This window comes from Triturus cristatus, chromosome 4_1, assembly GCF_964204655.1.
Source record: "Triturus cristatus chromosome 4_1, aTriCri1.1, whole genome shotgun sequence".
In the NCBI taxonomy this organism is placed as follows: Eukaryota; Metazoa; Chordata; class Amphibia; order Caudata; family Salamandridae; genus Triturus; species Triturus cristatus.
In genome coordinates, this window is record NC_140585.1 from 1,011,711,143 (window position 1) to 1,011,736,293 (window position 25,151).

The window sequence follows — 25,151 nt, forward strand, 5'->3', positions numbered from 1 at the left end:
AAAAGACTTCTGAACCTTTAGCTGGGACGCTTACTACTCTCTTTAATGCCATGTTCGCAGAAGGGCTTTTCCCTAAATTGTGGAAAACTGCGTCTGTCCTGCCGCTCTGAAAAAAACCTAGCCTAGATAGTAAAGACCCAGCAGCTTTCGCCCCATTTCACGCCTCCCTTTGCCTTCTAAACTGGTGGAAAAATACATGAACACCGCCTTGAGTTCTTACTTATGGGAAGCTAAGGTTCTGGATCCCACCCAGTTTGGGTTTAGAGAGGGTCATAGTACCGAAACCGCCCTCCTTAAATCCACGGAAGAGATTAGGAAAACGCTGGACCAGGGAGGAATGGCGGTGTCGATCTTGCTTGATCTCTCCGCTGCCTTTGACACGGTCCATCATGGGGTTCTGATAGATCGTCTATGGGGTTGCGGAGTGAGAGATAAATCCTGGTCTCTCCTTAAATCCTTCCTCTCAGACAGATGCCAGACTGTCTCATTGGGTGAGTTTGTTTCCAAACCTTTCTCTCTTCCTTGTGGTGTGCCTCAGGGGTCTTCCCTGAGCCCTACGCTTTTTAATATATACGTCTCCTCCTTGGCCCCCTTGATTGAATCCTTCGGCTTTGGTTTAACATCATACGCCAATGACACTCAAATTGTCATCTCTCTGCAACCAGGTCAGGAGGAGTCAACGGGTGAGAGGCTTCACGACTGTATGGGGGCAGTGGGAGACTGGATGTTGCATAACTGTCTAAAATTGAATGCTGGCAAAACAGAGGTGATTCGGTTTGTGAACAATGTTAATCTCTGGACCCCTGGTTGGTGGCCTGAGGCCATGGGGACTCTCCCAGTACCCTCCAGGAAAGTTAAGAACCTGGGGGTGGTGCTGGATGAACACCTTGACATGCGTGATCAAGTAAATGCTGTGGTCTCTGCTACTTCTTACACCCTCAGGACCATGAGGAAAGTTCTGCCCCTTCTGCCGGCTGACTGTAAGCGGACAGTGGTCTCGGCCTTGATTATGTCAAGACTTGACTTTTGTAATAGCCTCTACTTAAGTATTCATGAGCGCAGCTTAGAAAAACTTCAGATGCTCCAGAATGCAGCTGCCAGGCTGCTTACGGGAACTCCGAAATTTGCTTCCATCTCGAGTTCAATAATAAAACTTCACTGGCTGCCAGTAAAAAAGCAAATACTTTTTAAATCACTATGTTTGGTTTTTCGAGCTCTCCATGATATAGGCCCATTCTATCTGAAGCAACAATTTCAATGGTATGAGCCTGGAAGATCTCTACGTTCATCAGGAGCTAAACTTATTGTAGTGCCCACCTCTAAGAGAGTTAGATGGGGAGGCAGAAGCTTTTCCGTTGGGGCAGCCAAGGCCTGGAACAAACTTCCTGTTGGCTTAAGAAACTGCAATGATTTATTTGCTTTCAGGAAGGCGCTCAAAACATGGTTGTTTTAATCTTCCTGGCCAAACCTTAGGAGGACTGTAGCAAGTGCCGGGACACATTCGGGTAGCTGTGCGCTATATAAGTTTAAAAAAAATAAAAATAAGTGCGTTGTGGTTGAGCTGAAGATTCAAGTTGCTCCTGCTTAGAGCTTTTCTGCAGCAGCAAATCCGATTCAGGAGGCTGTCATGGAGAAGGTACTTAGCCTTGTGGGACCCGTGTTTGGCTAAAGCCTGCAGCCTTGTCCCACTGGAAGAATCTGAGCTCCAATAAAGTGACTAAGGGCCAGATTTAGATCTTGCCACATCAACACACCGTAACTGTCAGGAAAGGGGCACACCTCTGTCGACGCAGAAGACTCCTCTGCTGGCTGACAGTACTCCGTCACCGTCAGGCTGACAGGTATGTCAAGCCTATTTAGATTCCGCCATTGTGCTGGCATTGCACTAGAAGCAGATTCCTGAAGGACTGCATCCCTGGTGGAGTGGAGACTAGTAAGTACTACGTATTAATGTGTCAACACACATATATGTAGTCTGCAGGCAGATGGCTTGTCACACCCAGATGCCAGTTGCAAAGAGCAGGAATTGTGCAGACGAATTAGCAATATTTTGGACCAGCTAGATATATACTTAAGTAATAGAGACAGCGCTTACATACATAGGGGGATAAGTCAGGCCGCCTGTTTGTTCGGATACAGCGGAGAAAACCCTCCCAACCTTTGACCACATATTTGGTATCCACAGATGGTACCAGATGGTACCAGGGTCAGTACATCGTCTGACGTATTGGATGTGTTTCAGCGACATTTGCAGTGAGTATATACAGCGGATCCCACTGTCACACCGGATCATTATATTCAGTTTCTGAAGGACTTGCCCCTTCTGAGACTGGAGCCAATGAATGTGGAGTCCCTAGATGCCCAATTGAACCTGGAAGAATTATGTGGGGTGTTGAAGGCGCTTCCTTGGGCAAAGGAGCTGGGTGGTATGGGTTCCCGTCCAAGTTTAATCAAGCGTTCTCGGCGACAGTTTTGCAGGACTCCTGCAGGTCCTGATGGAAGCCTGCGAAACTGATGCTTTTCCCCGTCGATGAAGGGCAAGGGAAATCTGTATGCTCCTTAAGTCAGGTGGTGATGAATCAAACACCCCCACTTACAGGATGCTCACCATGATCAACAAAGTGCTTTCTAAATTGCTTGCCAATCGCTTGGCACCACACAAGCCGCAATTAGTGCACAAAGATCAATGTGGATTTATCCCTGGCCCAAACACTGGCATGAATCTGCGATATCTAGTCCACATACTCCATGAAATAAAACATAGAGACGAGGAACTGGTGCAAGTATTGATTGACCTGGAAAGGACCTTTGAAACAGTTGGCAGGGGCTACCTTTTGGAGGCGTTGAAATCCATAGGAATAGGCCCACAATGTCGGTGTTGGGTTCAATTACTCTATATGGACCTTAGTTCCAGGGTGCAAGTGGGTCAAAGTCGCTCAGGAGTGTGGCCATTGGGACGGCAAACATGGCAAGAATGACCCCTGTTGCCACTGCTGTTTGCTTTGGCAATAGAACAGATGACAGTCTGGGTGCAACAAGCATTGGCAAACTTGGGCATCCGCCTGGGAGGTACTAACCATGTGGTTTTGTTGTATACAGACGAAACCCTTTTTTACACAACAAAAAGAGAATAGTGGTGGGGAATTTCTGCTCAGAGAAGTGGTAATCGTGATTAAAGTAGATATCCCGCTTAAAGCTACTGCTCCAAGGTTAACCACACAACAACCACCTAACGTCGTAATGTGTGGGCATTTCCCACCTCGTGAAAATTGAAAAAAGGTAAACGAGCAAACAGATCATATGTCAAAGCATCAAATAAAGTCCAAGTATCAGTTCTGTGTTTGTTTGTTCTTCTTTTAATTCAATCTTGTTAGATATTTTTCTTGTTCCTGTACATTTTCTTCAAGCTAATACCTTCAAGCCAAGCCTGTTCCTGTACATTTTCTTCAAGCTAATGCCTTCAAGCCAAGCCAACCCGTGTTTCGTCCACAAGGTTGTCAGCCCAGGACTTCATCAGGGCGAAAGACAAGAAGAATATCTACATTGTATTACACAATTACAAACGTCCCACATGAAATACATGTGGTGAACTTTACTCTACCCACATCTCATATGTGCACTCTAGTAACTTAATGTGCAATGTGGGATAGACCACATTATAAACACACCGAAAGGGGAAAGAGCAACCTGTTACAATAGTATGTATGGTTAGACACGTGTCCTACATCCAGAAAATTGAAAAAGGAGAAACCTACAGTGTGCACTGTGTATCCCAAATAACAGAAAAAAGAGAAAAGTTAAAAAAAATATATATAGTATAAAAATATAAATATAAAATGTGAGTTAATAAAATAGGAGGATCAAAAGTAAAAGTGGCGTACCTACCCCGAAAGAATGATCAAACAAGTTCCATAATAATGAAAGCTGCAAAAAGCAAAAGGCGAAAAAAAGCCACAAAGAAGTGCCCGTGCGACGACAAGAGAGGGAACAATAGGTATGGTAAATTGACACTTACCAAAATACTAAAGAAACAAGATCGAAAAGAAGGTTAAAGGCAATCTTCTATAATCCTATAGGGTCAGAATGAAATTAACTGAGCCTCCTCATGATCAACAATATAAATCAATATGTAAATATAAAATATTATAAAAAGACTTATCCTCTGTAGTGAAACAATGAATTAGCTAGCAGGGGTCAAACCATATTAATGCTGGATGATAAGCAAACCGCCCCGAAAACTCATAGGGACAGTGAAGTGACTAAAATTAAATGCAAGTTAATTTCAGAACTAATAGGCCCATATCGGGGTACACCTTAATCACTTATGAAACCCATTTTTATATAGCTTTCCCACGTACAGCACTGCCTATGCTGTTGAAACTCTTAAATTAAATCGGTGATTTGTCAGGACTTCACCTTAACTAAGCTAAATCTCTAATGTTCCCCTTAGCAAACTTAGCTGCACTGCCACTGGACCACCTCCCGTGCCTTGGTCTGCGCTGGGAAATGGCACACTTCTGTTATTTAGGCATGCAAGTGGCAGACGCTGATGCTCAGTTGCTGCACTTAATGTTATCGAATCATTATGGAAGTTGATCGCCTTCTAGAATACTCTACCACTCTCATTGATGGGCAGACTTGTGGTATTTAAGATGGCGGTGTCACCCCATTATCTTTACGTGTTACAGAACTCACCCTGTCCCATCCCTAAGATGTTTTTTAAATGATTGCACTCAGCACATATATCTTTGCTATGGGCGGGCTGCCACAGTAGAATGGCCCTGCATACGTTGACCGAGCGTTATGAGGAGGGAGAACTCAAGGTTCAATGACTTGACCCATATTATTATCCAGCAAACCTGCAGCATATGGCCCGGTGGCTGAACGAGGGAGACAATTGGGAAAGGCGCTTGTTGGCGGGACTGATGAATGCAGAACACCTGCTCGTGGCCTTGATGGAGGCAACGTGAGTTGCAAGGGACCATCCTTACATAGTGCATCGCACCACACACATATGGCAACAGTACATTGAAGTGGTACTAAATCATGCCCCTTTTCATTGTGAACTCCCCATATGGGTATTGGTACTGGTTTGCCAAATGATGGATCATATGTACTTTGAGGTATGGCAGGAAGGTGGATGTGCACTGCTAGGAGAACTGTATCTGGGTGATTTATTCATTAAATATGTGCAAGCCTGTGAGGACTTTGCACTAGGTCTGGGGCAATACTTACACTATGCAGGACTGACCGACATATCCAGAACGACCTGGCCCAAGCACCCCGCTGCCCCATAGACCACGCACACACCAGAAATGCAACTGACCTGCGGTGCAGGTCGACACTTGATTACTCATTTGTATAGGGCTATGAGACAGGACAGATCTGGTCCTCTGCCCAGGCCTCACGCAGCTTGGCATGAGGACCTTGGAACCCCATTTGAGGACAATATGTGGACTGCAATTAGTACACTTACATATTATTTATAGACAAGGGAATCCAATACAATTGGTCAGGGACCTTGGGTATCAGTATGCTACAAACACAGTAGTCCCTCACAAGGACAATGGGAAAGACGTAATGAATATAGACATACAAGTAGCCAGACAGGAATACTTTAATATTTCAAATTTGTGTTAACGTTGTATTCTCATCACAGCGGTACCATGCGATCGTCTCACGATAACGCATCAAATGAGCGCATTAAAATTAACGCGAGGCCGAAAAAATGCGAAACACAAATGCGAAAAAAGCTGCGTTGTGACAATCATGATACAAAAATCAGCAATAATCAGCGACAGGCCTGCAATTCCCACGCGTCATGTGGGAAAATGCACTATAAAAGCACCGAAAAACACAAACAAAATAATTTCAACTGCCAAGCACCATGGAGGAAGGCGGAGCAAGTAAAGAGGATGACCAGAGCCCCACGAGCCCACAGGAGGACCATCCTGGGACCTCGGGGTCATGGAACGTCAAGAATAAGAAGGCAAGGAAGATGAGATTTAGTCCGCAGGAAAACAGGATCATCATCACGGAGGTGATAGAACACCACCAACAACTGTTCGTTACCTCCAACATGTCATAAAAAAATGCAATATGGCAGGACATCCTGGACAAGGTGAATGCAGTCGAGTGAGGAGGAGGACAATTGGAGAGGTCAAGAGGTGCTGGAATGACGCGAAGCGCAAAACCAAGAAGAAACTCGCTGAGAACCATCAGGCAGCAATGCAGACTGGAGGTGGCAGTCCAGCGGAACACCAGTAGCTGGATGAGATGGAGGAAATGGTATCCACAGTCATCAGTGGGGAGACATTGGCAGTAGTTGGGGGTCCGGACACTACTCGACATGACCTGACACAACAGCACGATGGTGAGTACCAAACAGGGCCTGGGGAGACGGGGAGATGGGCACAATAGCACACATCCACAATCAAGTAGAGCACACTGCACACCCACAATGACTCTGGATCATGTCCCTCATCCCCTTGGCACACTGCAGCACACATACAAACAGCAAGTAGGCCCCCGTCCACTATGGGCACAAAGGGGTCCCTCCCCACACAGCACCAATCTCACAACCAACCCATGCACATGTGTTAAATCATGCAAAGCTGTGTGTCTGTGAGCCACACTGACAATGCAAGTGACACTGCATGCTGAATAGCATGGCTGCAGTCCAATTATCATGACATGGTGCACGCCACGACACTGAGGTGGCTGAGCGTGGAACACATCCGGAAAGGAGCAGGTCACACTCTGACACATCCACGTGCACAAACAAACCCTTATTTCGAGAACACTTCTGCGGATTAATCATGCCAGAGGGCACAAGATCCGAACAAGAGTCAAATTAGCCACGTCTGCCACATCTCAGCACTGTAGAAGCACAGAAGTCAAAGGCACCCAGCATGAAAGGGATAAGGGGCAGCAAAATCACAGCTGCAGGGGCGACTCTCCCACAATGCAGCACCCACACATAGCAATAACAGCACATCAACATTGATGACAATGTGGTACAAAGTGCAACACTCTCACCACAGAACAGAGTACACAACTGGTTCCGCTTGTGTGCAGAAACTAGCCAATCACATCTTTGAGATGATAATCTACGTGTACAACCTCACATCCGTGATGTAGTTCAAATGTCCACTGTCCCACATCAAATAGTCAGCTCCTCCCAAACAATCACAATGTACATTGTCATGCAGTCTGTATGTAAACTTGAACAATGCATCAACATACATGTCAACACAATGTTAACTGCATCTCCCATTCACATTGCAGAGGGACAATCAACACCTCCTGCAGAGCACACCCAACAACTATTTACTGATGACAAAGAGGACCTCCCCACCTTCGATAACGACGCCTTCCAACAGCTCATGGACAGCTACGGCAACCCAATTCCAGGAGCAGGGCAGCCCAGCTGCATCGAAGAGACCCCACCCCCTGCACAGACCACACAGCAGGAAGCACCCACCACCACGGCTGGCTCCCAGCACCTCACCGAAGAACACATCGCATTCCAAGGCCAGGTGTTACACAGCCAGAAAGAGGTGGCTGAACAGGTGTGGGTGGGATTCGACAACATGGCAGCCAAACTAGATGACATACGTGGGTATCTAAGTCACATCAGGGACCACTTACACTCCCTAACGAACACCCACAGTTCGCTCCATGATGTCCAACAATCCATGCCCAGCACTGCTGGAGTCATGCCTCTGAGAGGAGAACAACTGTCTAGTCAGAGTGGCCTCAGCGATGTCAGCCGAGATGTCAACACAGATGCTGAGTATAATGGAGAACATGGAGCGGATGCATGCTGAAGGAATGGCTGCCACGGCTGCACACCAGCAAAAAGTTGTTAGTATCTTCCATGCCCTGCAGATCCTCATCATCGCATTGCTGCGACTAAGGCAGTCACTGATGAATGCTGCTGGTACTTCCACACACACATCTCCGGCCCTTGATGTGTCAGTGGCACACAGTGCTGCAGGCCGAATATCAGTACCCACATGTCAGCCAGGTGACATAGAGGACGAAGTTGCGGGTGATTCCACCTGTGTATTAAGAAGAGCCAGTAGCAGTCTTCTCCGCCACATGCCCTATTACAGCTTGCATCATACCCTGTAACAACACCTCCCACTGTCCCCCGAAACACTCTGTGACACACACCTTGGACCTCAACATGGACTGCCATATTTTGTCTGCTTAACAATGACACAGCAATCAGACTGCGGACTGTACTCTTCCTCTTACGATGTACCTGTCAATCCCTAAAGGACTCTGCCTGGCCCTCCACTGGGCTACAATGTAATGTGGGGTTTGCATGGCCATGTACTGCTCCAGCTCCAAAACTCCACCGAATATGAATAAATCATTCAAAATCACACAGATGTGTCATGTCCATAATCAATCAAGTATGAAAGTAAAGATGAATGTAAGGACATTGGTTTCAAAAAAAGGTACACCCCGGGAAATGAAGGCAGTGCGCATGTGTGACTGTGACACACAGAGGCAGTGAGATGACTGGGAATGTGTGCACTAGCTGTGGCCTCATCGCTCTGATACAACAATCGTGCAATTTCACAACTTTGCCCCATGCAATGTTAGAAATAGTGCTGTGTGTAAAATGTCAAAGTAGTTGGCAGGCCTACAGCAGTGTCCCCCATCACATTTGGCAACAGAACATCTCTTTGCATACCTACTCACACTCAACTGGGTGGACACAGCCTGTAGTGATGGACCACATTGATCCACATGGCAAGATGTTGTACACCATACTCACATCACTGAAGACACGTAAGAGCACAGGTCTATCAGCAACTATGTTAATTGTTGTAATTGTGCGAAATCAAACAAATTATTTTGTTCATGATTTCGTAAATTTGAGGTGAAATATCTTTGTCCGGGGGGGGGGGGGCGGTGTTTGTTGTGGCCCTCTTGGGTGTCCGAGCTGCATGATCAGTAGCTCCATGGCATCTGTTGATCTTCAGGTGTCGCTCTGGGCTGGGCTCCCTTTCGTACTGCAGGTAGTCATCCGACTTAACACCAGGTAGGAGAAGGTGTTAAATCCCTGCTGCTAACGTGCCTTATCACATGTTTTGTGATCTTATCGCCGATCCAGCTGGTCGTTGAGAATGTTGCGAAGTGGTGTTGTTGCGGCTTTTTGAACGGGAACGCTTACTCTGCATATCATTAGCGTTAGCTGCCGGTGTCATCCGTGGCAATGTTTTTTGCGGCTGCTATTGCAGGAAAACTGGTGATATGGGCTGTTTATCACCACTTTTGCTGCAATAAAGTGCAGCTAATTCGGCGATAAATCCTTGAGAATATGCCCCCTGGTGTTGCGGATTACTTATTGTTTATTATACACAGTCTGGCCATCCAAATGAATGACTGGTGTTTTGACACCAGTCAGATTGCTGAAAATTAAAAAATGTTGGTGCATCTTGGATTTATGTCAGACACTTTGGGGTCTATCATGATGGCGTGGGGACAAATTCCACCTGCCACCGTAACGGAATGCGGGACCGTTCGCCAGGGTTGTGGCGGTCCCACAACTGCAATTAGGATGCCACCGCCACCGTGGCAGTGGCATACCCCATTCCCAACATTGTGGTGGGTGGAGCTCACAGCACCGCCCGCCACAATACTGGGAATGCACATTGATGCATTGGCATGCACAAGGTGACAAGCACCGCGCGGTGACTGCCACCTTGTCCTTGCCAATGTAGTGAGGTACCACAGGTACCCCTCAAGTGCACACCCCATCCCGCAAACACTTAGGTGGTGCGCAATGGGCCCCCGCAGGTAGAAACCGCATGCCTTTCCATGGCGCCAGGGAAAGGCTCATCTCTGCACTCATCATGATATGGATGGCAGTGTCGTGCAGACAGCGCCACCATGTCATGACCTTTTTCCGCCTGGTCGACGAGTCGACCGGTGGAAAAGTGACGGACAGTCTTTCCGTCCGCCACGGACCCCCCAGCCATACTAATATGGCAGGGGGTCATTCAGCCACGGATGGTGGGCGCATCGCCCCCGCCGGGCCGGCGGTGGCTACCGCCGGCCCGGTGGGGGCAATCCACCCACCATCCTAATTGGGCCCTTTGTTTTAAATTACTTACTTCAGACTTCTGTGATATTTTTCTCAGAGAAAGCACAATATTTGCATGAAATGTGTCGGTTTCTTGTGGATCAATTAATAACTTGTGAAAAGACCCGCATATATGCATCCATCTTTCCGTCTACTTGCAAAAGTAACATCTAAACCTTTTCCATAACCCTCCATTCCCCATCGCCTTGCTTACTTTTGAGAATGCCCATACTCCAGGGAGACCCTTTACCTTACTAATCTGAAACCTTATGTAGAAAAATAAATATTTGTCCAGTAGGAGTTATTCACCACGAGATTTATTGGAGTGAATCTTAATCACCGCAACATGTACAAAGGGCCCCGGAGATCTCGATAATGGCCCCACAGTCAATGCACATGAGGTTCCATGAAAGAACACGCAAGGAACTAATGGCCTTGCAATAAATAATTACATCACATAACAAATGACAGTGAAGAAATCCTACCTACAAATGCCACACTTTATATCAGACTTTTCATTTCTTCCTTAGCCTCCAAAACCTTTCAATTTAAGGAATTTCCTTTTGTTGGTTCACTCTCTTAACAGACCTGACAGCCCTTTGACCTCGCATACAGAGTAGTCGAACCGGGTCGTCGATCTGTAACGGGCAATGTAGGTTCATGGAGTGGCTATCTCGATTTGCTACATATGGGCTGCATCTGCGGCACCGGGGTTTCTTGAAAGAGTAGGGGAATGTTACTCCCAGATTTCATGGGATATTATGTGCCTTAGATTTACAAACAGTTTTTCCATGGGTAGCTGCTGCAGATAGAGCTTTGGTTATACATCTGATCAAGGATTTAATTGGTCACATGCATCTATTACCTTTACCACTGTTATCTACTACACAGATGTACCTCTTGCCCACAGAAGTGCATCTCCATGATTCATTCCTATAAGAAGGCACTACAATGACAATGTCCTAATCTTATGTCTGCACACCTGGAATCTCTTGAATCAAATATTGTTTTGCATATGTATAATAATGGTAAAAGTTTGGGATTTGCAGAGTTCCTCAAAGTGTGGTCATGAATTCCTGAGGAAGGAAAAACATGTAAAAAATACAATAGAGATACACAAGAAAGGCAGATCAATATCTGTGTTATGCCGAGTAAATATTCCCAACAACAGCAAAGCCGATGAATACACTAGGAGAAAACTGACAATCCTATTTTGGAGCACATATAGATAATCACAATGGCCATGGGAACATGGGGCATGAACAAAGGTATCCAGAAATTCTAGATTCAAATTAATACAGTATAAATATATATACATGGACCACAAGAACTACCATATATTGCATAAAATGATTCCAAAATGTGATGGAAAATGCACTAAACACAAACTGTAGTAAAATCTATCCTACACATGAAGCGGTCTTGCAAGTAAGGGGCGCTTTTTGGACAGATGTAAGCTAAACAAAGGTACTCCTAGAGGAGTCACAAAAAACAACCAGACACAAAAAATTGGTTAGTCTAGGTGTCCAATAAAGCTTGCATATCTTACTTATAAATAATATAGATGAAGCACATGACTCAAATTTTGTGCAAAACAGGAGGAATATAAAACACGCAAAAGGTGATGGGAGGCTGCTTGCAATAAATCTAAACACTTTTTATAGCTCAGGGTAGCACTCCAACTCATCCTTCTTATGCTCACCATGCCACCTCAGTGTGGACGCTGCCATATGCAAATCAGTTTTGACCCTGCTCTCATTGAAACAGTCCAGCCTGAACTGCCAAGCCAGGTCCTCCCTGAACTGGAACATAAGCAACCCAGGACCTGTTTCACCCTGGTTATGAGCTCATTAGCCGGGTAGAGCTTGGTTCCAGTGACACAGTGAGCACGAGACCCACATCTTGATATACGCATGACACTTAGGGGTCTATTAGTATGTCAGGCGGATCGCCACCACTCGCATGGCGGTGGCGATCTGCCCGACATTTCCCACGGCCCGCATCCCATTCCCCCGCCATTATGATGGCGGGGGGACCCCGGCGGGCGGAAAGACCGTCCGTCGGTTTTCCCGCGGTCGACGAGTCGACCGGGCAGAAAAGGGGCTGTATATGGTGGCTTGTCTGCAAGACACCGCCATCCATATTATAATACACGAGGGAAAGTGCCTTTCCATGGCGGCACTGCCGCCATGAAAACGCATGCGGCTCCTGACTGGGGGGGGCCCGTTGTGGGCCCCCAGGGTGTTGGGGGCGTGGGGGGTGCACATGGGGGCACCTATGGTACCCCCTGCATTTGCAGGCACAACATGGCAGGCACCGCGTGGTGCCTGCCAAGTTGTGCATGCAAATGCACAAGGTCCATCCATAGCATTGTGGCGGGCAGTGCTGTGAGCACCGTCCGCCGCAATGTTGTAGATGGGGGATGCCACCGCCACCGTGGCAGTGGCATCCTAATTGCCGGTGCGGGACCTCCGCACCACTGGCGGCCGGTCCCAGCACCGCTAGGGTGAGCCATCCTAATAGGCCCCTTTGTGCGGTACAAGAAACACACAAAGGTGATGGGAGGCTGCTTGCAATAAATCTAACAACTTGCAATAGCTTGGGGTAGCACTCCAACCCATCGTTCTTTTGCTCACCATGCCACATTAGTTTGGACCCAGCCATATGCAAATCAGTCTTGACCCCAGGAGGAGCACGCATATGTATAATCCTAGATACATCAATTGTATTTTACACAAAATTCAGAAGGAAAATTTGATAAAAAGCGATTCCTATGATTTTGGAGTGACATCTTACAGCAACAAGTGGCATCACTATTTAAGTCAACCGAAAACAGAAAAAAGGGACATAGAAATTGTATGGAATACTCAAGCCATATATAAGACAGACTAAGAATCCATGATGTGTATTTGCATGGATCACTTTGTGAGTGTCGAAGATTCAGTTGCATCAATGCCAAAACGCCATGGGGTCATGACCAAGTACTCTTCATAGCTGTATAACAATAACACACAACAACTATACCCCTGTTATGACATTATCATCAAGCCATTTATAAGATATACTGCATGCACGAATCCCCATTTAAAAAAAATAAGGGCCATATGTAGGAAACAGTTTTGCGATCGCAAACAGTGCGATTCGCAGGAATCTGTGTGTTTGCGATCGCAAAACAGACTTGAGCCATGTAGGAAAGGTTTTTGCAGAAGAACAGTGCGAATCGCTAATTTAGCGATTAGCTATTTTGCGTAAAGTGGAGTCTGCGAATATATCAGCGTAATCGCAGTCTGCGCACCAGTATTTGCGGAAATCGCTGTTACCGAACTCGCAAATTGCAATTTCGCAAAATGACATGTTCAGAAAATTCGCAAATAGCGATTCTGCCAAATTCGCAATTTTGCACTTCCCAATTACCATCAACACTGAGCAGGTGGTAATCAACTGCAACCTATTTAAACAGGCCCACAATGCCACAGGGCCTTTCCACCATGGCTGGGCTGTACGTGATAGCCAGGAGGCTGCGAATCAGGGATGCCACACAGAGAAGGAGACGCCAGGAAAGGATCTACAGAGCACGCATCACCCTCTTCCAAGTGACCGAGGAGGAGATCCATGTCAACTACAGGCTGCACCCAGACAGCATCCTGGATTTAATTGCTGAACTGACACCCATACTTGACCACCCCACACGCAGGGCACACTCCATTCCCACCCATGTACAGGTGCTGTGCTCACTGCACCTCCTGGCATCAGGTAGTTTCCAGGGGGTCATTGCCACAGCAGGAGGTGTCTCCCAAAGTGCACTATCGCGCTTCTTCCACGCTTTCCTGGATGCAATGGTACAGAGGCTGCATCACCACATACAATTTGCTAGCACAGCACAGGCACTGGATCAGACCAAGCAAGATTTCTACCAAATTGCACAATTCCCCCATGTCATTGGCTGCATAGATGGGACACATATCGCTATTTCACCCCCATCACATAATGAGTATGTATTTCGCAACAGAAAGTCATATCATACCCTGAACATCCAGGTAGTGTGCAATGCCCAACACATAATCACTGATATTGTGGCCAAATACCCTGGAAGCACACACGACTCATTCATGTTTCGCCACTGTGCATTACATCGCAGACTCACAAATGGTGATTTTGGAGAGGGCTATCTGCTAGGTAAATGCATGGCAAACACACACAGAGGCAGTAGAGTGATGCAGTGGCAGGACACTATTGAACATTAATCTGCTTATGCCCCGCAGGTGACAGTGCGTATGCTGTACGAGACTACATCCTCACACCGTACCTGAATCCATCAACTGCAGGTGAGAGGGGGTACAACAGCGCACACAGAGCTACACGCTGTGCCATTGAGAGGACCTTTGGAATCCTAAAGAGCCGTTTTCGATGCCTCCATAAGAGTGGTGGAGCGCTACAGTGCAGCCCTGAGACGTGTTGCAAAATAGTGGTTGCCTGTGCAATGCTACACAACATCGCTACCAAGAAAGGAACCCCAGTGGACCTGACAGACTCAGAATCATCAGATGAGGATGGACCAGCACCACATCGCGCTCCCGCAGGAGGTGCTGGTGCAGCTGCCGGACGTATGAGACGTGATGAGATTACCCAAAACTACTTCTAAGTGAGTAATGATGACACAATGAAACTGATTGGTGACTGACAGGGGTTTTTATTTCAGTGTTATCAGGCATTGAGTGATCTCACGTTGTGACTTCAAAGTCCCTGCATGCACTTGTTTGTGTCACAGTGCAAAGAATAACAACAGACACTGAGTCTACATGGACTGTGTTGCGTCACACATGGCCATTAGTCCCTTGTGTCCCTTCACCTCCTACGTGCACGGCCTGGTGCGCCTCGCTGTGTGCGCGCTGTGCCCTCCCTTGACTCATCCTCCACTGTGCCCTGTCGTGCACTCCTGCGTCTGTCCTGTGGTATTGGGGAGTGATGCTGCTCCTGCTCGATTGTTCTTCAGTGTCCGTGGCAGCAAGTGCACCTATGCCACCTGTGGCGGTTGCGCGCATCTGGTCCACCGCATGTGTGACCTGCACCAAGACACTGCCCACGTCCTGGCAGCAGTGGGCCATCTCGCGCTGCATGCCAACACATCTTCTGGCCAGCAGGGATGTGGCGGTTGAGTGGCGGTTCACAGCCCTTGTGTATAGGTCCAGCCGTGTGTGAAGGCGATGTCTGTCCCGGCGCTGCGCTGCCCTGTCCCTCGCTATCTCCCTGCACAGTCCCTCCAATGCACCAGTCATGGCCATTACTCCTGCGCGCAACTCGGTCATGTTGTGGTTATGTGCTGTCAGCTGCCGTTGTATTGACCTGATTCCCTTCACTTGCAGGCGCTGCTGCTTCAGCATGCTGCCCTCCAGGCCCGAGAACACCGTGTCCTCTTCAACAGGAGCAGTGCTGGTGGACGGCCGTTCCCTGCGTCTCATCCCTCTCCCTACTCTTGATTGTTCAGGGGACTGTGTTTGTTGCAGTCCTGCACGCTGCCTGTGCACTGGCTGTTGCTCCTCTGCTGTGTCTGGTGCCTGTGTCTCCAACAGTGGTAGTGGTGGGACAATTATGCGACGCCTGCATGGTGCTGTGTCGGCAGTTGTGGCTGCGCCCTGATCCTTCTGGCATGCCTGGTCCTCCATCTCAGCTGTTGGCTCACATTCAGCCTCACTATCCTGTGTTGGTGGTGGTGCTGTGGATTAAATGACACACATTAGTACTGTGTCCTGTGTGGTATTTGTCATGCATTAGTTTCAAGCAATAAAATCTCACGGGTACTATCGGTCTTTTTCTATCTCTGCATGATGGAGTCCTTCCTATTCCACCTGTCTGTGTCTCACTGGCACAGTTATCAGTGCATGTGACTACGTTTCCCATAATGCATTTCTGTGTGTGCTGTGTGACATTTACTGGAGTTGCAGTCAGGTTGCCTTTTGGGGGATGTGGGTGGTTTGGGGATGTAGCAGGGGGTTTTGCCATGCACCTTACCTTGTCTGGTGTCTCTGTGTTCTGAGCTGTCCAGGTCAGCCACTCCACTCACGCTCTCACGCTGCAGTGTGCCCTCCACCAGCTCCTCCAGGGGCGTCGGTTCGGTTGCAGTGGAAGGGCCCCCACCGTTTTTTTTGCCTCTGCCAATCTTGATGCCACCCTCTCCTTTGACCTCTGCCGCATGTCATACCATCTTTTACGTAGGTCCTCCACTCTGCGGTGTGTGACACCAATGGCATTGACTTTCTCTTGGATGTCACTCCAAATCTTGCGCTTTCTGGCCTCAGGTACTCTCAGGGAACTTTTCCCAAATAGGAGGTCATGGTTGCTGGCCACCTCCTGTGTGAGGACCTCCAGCTCCCTCTCACTGAATTTCTGTTTCCTCTTCCTTGCTGGTTCCTCATACTGCTTTTCAGTCCCCTGGGAATCCATTTGGCTGGTTTTCAAATGCAGAGCTGCACTGTTCTCCTCTCCACACAGGCTCTCAAACAGCTACTGGTTCACACACAGCTGCTGGCAATCAGGTGCAGCATGGGCAGTCACACTTCCTGGTTGTGATGTCATCATTCTGCACCTGAATTGCAGATTCCCAGATTTGAGATTCCTTAATAGCGTTTTCGCAATTAAGGAATCGCTAATAGGGTAAACGCAAAATTATTCTGCGAATTTTTGCTAATCGCTAATTAATCGCTAAAATCCACCTACATAGCTAATTGCGATTCGGAAAATGCGATTCGCGAAAAATCGCAATTTCCGATTCGCAAATTCTATTCTACCTACATATGGCCCCTAAATCATTGGGGAAATACTAATGTGGAGCTTAATGTGGAGCTTAACCCTAAAGGACAGTGGCAGGGAAAATCATAACAACTATGTAATAGTGTAAAAGAAAAACAGGCATTTTCAATGCAATAGGTCTCGCATTACTGAAAGTTTGAGCTATTAGCGTTGCATTACTATTTGCAACGCCAATAGGTCAAACTGTCAGTAATGCGAGACCTATTGCATTGCAAATGCTTGTTATTGTTTGCAATGCTCAATAAAAGTAGAAATGTCGGAGCCTTACATAAATTGTATGCTATGCTTCTTCTTTAACAGGCACAGAGCACCCACTGGACATTTCTTTACTGGCAGTCACCTAAATGCTGGGAGAAGCTTTAGAGTGACGGTTATTCTTTGGGTTTCTGTATATCTCTTAGTTTACGATATTACTTTAACACTGTTTCATTGTACTAAAGGAAATGTTAATTCATTTGGTGTTTTGCACAAACATGTCAATTGGCCTGCTCCATGCAAGTCTGGCTTGATTTCAAGCTTCAGAACCTGCTTCTGCTGCTAAATGGCAAAAATTACACACCGTGGAATAAACTGAAAATCGATCATCCGCTCAGCTCTGCTGGTTGCCCCAGTCAGTTTCATTCAGTGACTGCTTTGAAATGTGCTGTCCCTCGGCCACTAGTGGATCTCCTTTGGCGTGTCTCAAGCACTGGAGCTACAAGCATTTGCAATGCAATAGGTCTCACATTAATCTAAATGTGAGCTATTGGCGTTGCAAATACTAATAGTTTTTTCAGTTTCAAATTATGCCAGCAGTAGCATAATAAGCGAAAAAAATAATTTCACGAAGGAAAGGGTGCAGTACCACAGGCTGTTACTAGGTGTCCCTGGGACACCTATTAAGAAATTCTAGGGACCCCTAGTAACAGCCTGTGGTACTGCACCCTAACGTCATGAAAGGAGTTTCTGTACTAGGTGTCTCATAGACACCTAGTAACAGCCTGTGGTACTTGGCCCTTTCTTATGTGAAATATAATTCTTTGCTTATTATGCTACCGCTGGTATAATTTGAAAAGAAAAGAAAAGCATTAACATCTGCACCACCAATAGCTCACATTTTGACTAATGCAAGACCTATTGCATTGCAAATGCTTTTTTTCTGAGCAACCTCATGTGTGGCTTCAGTTGTGAATAGGTCATTGAAGCAGCGACGGAAGAATCAATAAAAAAAGAAAGTTCTCCCAAACAGGAGATAAAGAAGGCATGCGTATGTACACCATACTACACCGGTGCTCCTCAGCTGAAAGAAAGGCTGAAAGGAAGTGAGGTATCGGCTGCCAGAACGAAACAGGAGGCTGCATAGAAGAATGACGCTGGAATGAGCCAACGGTAGGCAGGAGGTGGGAATAGGGTGTTTTTTTATGACAGCAGGTCTTGCACACAGCGCATGCACGCTGATGCTCGACCTAACAAACTAATATAGCTTACATTAATCAATAGACCTTCAGCTAATGAGGTCATATAAAGGCCACTCTGTGAATTAATAGAAATTTCTGTTTAAAGACGAACAATACAAAAAAATGAAAAAATAAATGCACACCATTAACCACATAAACATCAGAGAATTTTTCAAAAAAGATTTTTAGCACAAATAGAATTAGAACTTATACACATTCATAATGAATAGACCCCAAACAGCCCCGATAATCAATATTAAGGCCCAGTGTCGTAGTCCAATATTATTGAATGCACTCTGAAGATGCAAGGTGATTCTTTAACCAGATTCTTCTTTTGATTCTTTAATACACCTCTTCTCAAAATATTCCTAGATAACACATGTTTTGTCCAGCCTCTTCACCAGGACTTCATCAGGGCTTGCTATCCTCCTAAATTATGAATCCTATATTATGTAACCGGGTCAAGTGTACCATATATAGTTCCCAATTCTCATACTAAAGTCTAGTCTTCCAGACATCCAAATAATGACTGGCATCTTCAAGAGTAAAACCATGTAAGTGTGTTCACTTAAGCAGCAGCTCCCCAAAGCACCACTGTATTAAAATAAATCTAAAGGAATGTTATTTGTATTGATTTTCACAATTGCCCTGGTTCCTAGGATTACTGGGTTGCCCCCAAGCCTATTCTTGATATGGTTTTATCAAATCTCAGTTCATGTTATAGCCTGCAAGTGTTTATATTAGTTTGTGCATTTCAATATCTTATATAGAAAAACAACAAAGCACTCTGGCAGTATCACAAACTAGTATGAGGTCCAAACATTGAGGACTTGTTTCTCAAACAATTGTATAGTTTATTGTATGTATATTCTTCTGTACAATCAAATGCTCACAATGTTTTTCTTCAGAAACAGCCAACAAGTGTTTTGTCAGTTTCAAACTGCGAATAGAGGCGCTGGATTTCGTGCCGCGCTGGTGATAAAGAGCGGATGAAAATAAGGCAACGCCAAGGCGCTTGGAAGGTAGATGAAACCTGGGATGACAGGAAGAGGGGATCCAGTGTCCGGCGGCGTGGCGGGTAGCGAGTGGCCGGGTCGGCATTGGGTGGGAACGAGGAGGAGCCCAGGTGCGGGAAAGGTAAGGCAGTATTTAATGGAGCGCTCGCAGGATGATGCAGGTGCCTGGGTTCTGGAGCAGTTGGTATTGCAGGGACACTGGAGCCTTGTGGAAAGTCAGAGGGACCCCCTCCTCCTGTCATCCCAGGTTTCATCTATCTTCCAAGTGCCTTGGCGTACCCGCCCCGGCCTTTTGCTCCATAAACGCCGCCAGCCACGGTCGGTAGTGGGAGTAGCTGCCGGGCGGTGACGTGGGGAGGGGGAGGGGCAGGGTGGGGGGGTAGTAAACTATGGATTACGTAGGTTTACAGGTAAGTAAACATCTAAATTAATAAAACGAATTTCGTTGCTTGTACTGCATCGCATTTGGGGTTGCAGTACCCGCAACAAAATTCGTTTTATTAATTTATATGTTTACTTACCTGTAAACCTCCGTAATCCATAGTTTACTACTCCCCACCCTGCCCCTCCCCCTCCCCACGTCACCGCCCGGCAGCTACTCCCACTACTGACCACGGCTGCACGCCACACAGCTCATCTCCAGCCTGCGGCCTTATTTTCATCCACTCTTCATCGCCAACGCGGCGCGCCATCCAGCGCCTCTATTCGCAGTTCCTCCAGTCTCCCGCTCGCCCCCAACTGGGTTGAAAGTATCACCGGTTTTTGGGGGCCTGCTCATCTTCTGATACAATCGCTCATAGCCCTGATGAGTCTCGGCACCTTTCCCAGTGACGAAACACGTGTCGGCTGGTTTGCTTTGTTCAACATAGTCGTTGCCTCAATATAAAGAAACTTTTTGAACTCATACAGGTGTCGACCACTGCACTGATATAACTCTTTGAAACTGAATGTAATATTACAAATATCATCACCACTTGTGCCCAGGACTGTGCCTATCCTTTTTGTCCCCGTTAAACACTTTGTATCTGGTAGCCAAACCTCAACCTTATCATTCCACTTCCCTCAACTCTAAATCTCAGATATATGCGACTGCTGGCCTTACCAATAGCGGATTTTGATCGAGCTTGGGCTAACCAGAAAAATGGAGGAGCCAGCAGATTATGCAATTACAAACATAAATCATGGCTGCACCTTTTATGTTGTTGTCCCGCCATAGCTCATGAAAGGAAAATCTTACTGAGGGAACTATTTCTGAGGCAAAGAGTAGGCACCTGCTTAGAGGCTTTGGCGATTTGACTTTCACAAACAGAGGACTCCACCTTGGGCGGTTGTGGAAGATTTACACAAATACTCAGGGACAATCTCCAGCCCCGTCCTGATCCTCTTTAATGCCCATTCAAAGTTCAGAAGTTGATCTCGGATTATTTCATACAGAAACCGGGAGATAAACAGTCTGCCCCACAGCAATGAAATCTTTAGGTTATGCTTCTGCATCATTAAAGGCTAGACATCGGAAGGAGCCTACAGCTACCCTACAAGATTAATAATCATCTTCGAAACAGGAACAAAAGCAATGGGATCCTTCAATCGTATCTTATCTATTTTTTAATACTTAAAAACAATAAATTGGCACCAGCACTTTAGCCTAATATGCCTGGTTAAGACTTCATGATTCACAAAGCAAACGCGCTTTATCAGAAAGTCAGGACCATGGGCCATAAACACACTACTAATGTGCAAGGGATGAAGAACGGAGATTTCACGGGACATAAATGTGTAAAGCATTTGCACATTAACAGAGAGTCACAATCATGGGCCAAATACGTCCTCCCAAAGGGACATGGATGAAGAATGGAGATTTCACGGGACATAAACTGGTGACATGTTCACTGGGGTTGGACTGGGCATTTTCTTTCACAACATTCAAGGTGCATCACCACTCATAAACAAATCTAGATATAAGGATTAATTGTGATGTTTTATACAAAAAAAATATTTTAAATGGCCCCCAGTGCAACTGGCTTCCTTTTAATGTAATTCAAGATCTAATTAAAGGTTTGCATTTGTGATTGGTATGCAATTGTTGTAATTACCTTATGCAAATAAACTTCAATTCAATCCATAAAAAATATTTATACAAATGGAGCAGTTTATTTATTTATTTATTTCCATTAGGCATTTTTCCCAAATATTTACACCCTCACCCTCTTACCCACCCCCCATCGCCAGCTCAGACCAATCCAATACATACAAATAACAATTTTTATCTTAAGATATTGCGTCTTAAATATCACAGAAGAAAAAAATGACAGTTAATAAACACCAAAACATAATATAAGTTCTGAAAAAAACGAAGATTTAAGCCTGTATAGCTCATATATATCCTAGCTATCTTTGTAGCCATCGTAAAAGAGGATCCCTGATTGCTAGCCCTTTTTTACGCTTGACATGGCCCTTTCTTTTATATATGGCTACTTCTAAACTACAAGTAGCTAATAGTCGGGTTCTCCATTCTTGAAACACCGGTGCATTGGTATCTAGCCATGCTGAAGCGATACACATTCTAAAGACAGCCATTGCAACGAATATTAACCCTTGCATATATTTAGGTCGATCAACATTTGCAATACCTAACATAATTTCCACAGTGGAAATTTCTATTCTTGTATTGAACACTTCCGAAAGAAAGGCTGAGATATCATTCCCTACGTTCGTTAATACTGTACAAGAAGCAAAGATATGTATGCTGTCAGCTTCGGGTAAAACGCACCTAGGGCATGTAGTTCCTTTCCCTGACCCCCATTTAGCAATTTTATAGGGAGTATAATACAAAAAGAAAAAAGTTTTATAGAATTGAGCCTGCAGCTTGGTTGACTGATATAATGTATATGATTGTTGAACAGTTTCAGCCGAAACCCCAATTTAATTATATATTTATCCAGATCATCTGGGTAGCAAGAGTTCAATAATTCATAAATTTCTCCAATTTTTAAATTGGGCTTGTTCGACAAGTTCTCCATCAATTGGACCGTTTGGAATTTTAATCCATTCCCCCCTCTCTTCAAAAGAAAATCTCGAATCTGCAGAAGTTTTAAAAAGTCCTGGTGATCTAAATTAAATTCGATCTGTAATTCCCCAAAAGATTTAATCCCTGATATCGTATAAAAACAACCAAGTTGTGTAATCCCTTTCATTGCCCAACTTTCCATACGTGTCGTTGAAGATCCCAGGAAGGCTATTGTTTTTAAGGATTGAAGTATAATAAGATAATCGTCCGATACCAGCTAATTTCCGAACAAAATTCCAGGTTTTATAAATACCAAATACCGACTTAAATCTTACTTTTTTGAAGTAACCATCATTCATATGGCGCCATAAGCAGCCTCTAGACTCATTTCATAGTAAAAGCTCTTGTGGTGTTGGAATATCCCCTTCATTGTTAATGTTTGTGGAAAATAATAAGCTAACACAAAATTTTAAGGTAGTAGCCCAATAGTATAGTTTAAAATTAGGCAATGCCAATCCTTCTCTATCTCTAGGTAAGGTAATAGTTCATAATGCCCTTCGTGATTTCCTATATCCCATAGAAACCTACTAAACATATTATCCATATTCTTAAATATTTGCGGGGGAAACTCTATACAGATTGATCTAAATAAATATAAAAATCTAGGCAAAAAAAGCATTTTAATCAAATTACATCGACCTCCAATGGATAGGTGAAGATTGTTGCAGCGAATCATATCCTTTATTGTACGTTGCATTAATGGGGCGATATTATCATCAACTAAATTCTCTATTTTGGCGGTTATACTCATGCCGAGATATATAGCTTTCTCCGTCACCCGTGTATCAATCAACCCTATTTTACTATTGGGAATGATCTGAGTTTTAGCTTGATTTAATTTATAGCCAGATACCTCGCCAAAGATCTTAGCTTCTTCTTCGATCACCCTGATTGAGTTCACTGGTGACCACCGCAATATCGTCCGCATACGCTAGTATTTTTGTAGCCTGGTCTCTTACCCAAACAGGTGGAATCCTAGCAATGTTCTCTAATCTCCGTATAAATGGGTCAATATATATAGCGAATAAGAGAGGCGAGCATGGACACCCCTGCCTTGTCCCTCTGGTTATGGACACCGATTCTGATATTGACCCATTCACCATAACAACAGCAGATGGCTCCTTATACAACATCTGTACTGCTTTGATGAAGGGTTCCCCTATACCACTTCTTGCCATAACTGTCCAGAGATATTTCCAGGAAACCCTATCGAAAGCCTTTTCGGCATCTAGTAATATCAGTGCCATAGGGTCTCCTCAAACCTCACACCAATCAAACAATGATATTACTCTCTGTATATGATCGGTAGTACCCCTACCAGGGATGAACCCATGTTGTCTTACAGACACTATTTTATGTATGTTAGGGGCTAATCATGTGTCCAATAGCTTAGCTTAAATTTCAGAATCACTAGTTATTAGCATTATAGGACGGTAAGACCCTAGCTCTGTAGCATCCTTATGCTTTTTTAAAAAACTACAATTTTAGCCATAGACCAAGACCCTGGAGGTCGTCCCCCTTGAAATATATGGGCAACCAACTCTGACAATATATTTTTTATTTGTGGAGAGAATTTAACATAAAATTCAGTGGGGATCCCGTCCATGCCCGCCGCTTTACCTGTGGCAAGGCTATTCAATGCAAGCAGAATTTCCTCCCATTGCGGGATATCATCCATACTTTCGGCGTCATTACTCTCTAGCCTCATACAATCGTCTTGTCTTATATATTCATTGATTTCTTCCTGAATATCATGATGTATATCAGTTTCTCTGTATAAAACCTGGTAATATTTTTGAAACGCAGTCCTAATTGTATCAGGATCTGTCATTAGCCCGGCTTCTGGGTCTCGAATAGCCTTGATAAGGTTAGCAGTGCTTTGCTCTTTGGCTCGTACAGCTAACTGATGTCCAACCTGTTCGCTTAGTTCGTAGACATTTTCCTTATATATTGTGGCTCGCTCGATAGCTCTTGCTGTTAATACCTCAATAATGCAGTTTTTAGCAATTGCAATCTGTTTAAACTCTTTTTCAGCTTCCCTTCCCTCCTGAATAGCTTTTATTAACCATCCTGCAATTGCAATATTATTCGGAAGTACTGCCATCTCATGTTTAATTGTTTTGTTAGCATTCAATGAAAATCGCAATGTTTCACCTCTGATCCCGGCCTTTAGGGCATCCCAAACCATCTCGATTGGCGCGCTGCCTATATTCTCTTCTAAGAATCTAGGGATCCATTGTCGCATAAAATCGCAATACTTCTCGTTTGTTAATAATGCCCTTTCGAACGTCCATATTTTAGTATTGCGTTTTGTTGACTCTTTTTTCATAGTTAATAGAAGAGGATTGTGGTCAGATAGTACCCTTGGTAATTTTTCAATAGGATAGCTAGAGGCTATGGTGTTAGAGACCAGAAAGTAATCCAGCCTTGCATGACGTGCATGAGGATAGGAATAGTGAGTAAAACCTGGATCATCTGGGTGTTTTGTTTGCCGGATGACAATGAGACCATGGGTTGAACATAGATTTTTGAAAGCTCGGAAGACTCTAGGCTTCCTCCTTTTATACTTAAAGCAAGGATCATCTGACCAATCGCTAGGTAAATTTAGATTAAAATCCCACACAGATTATTACAGGGAGTGGCCAATGGACGAGCTCATTAGAAATTTGATCCAAGAGATCGGGGTCGTCACTGATGCTACTATATATTGAGCAAATAACAAT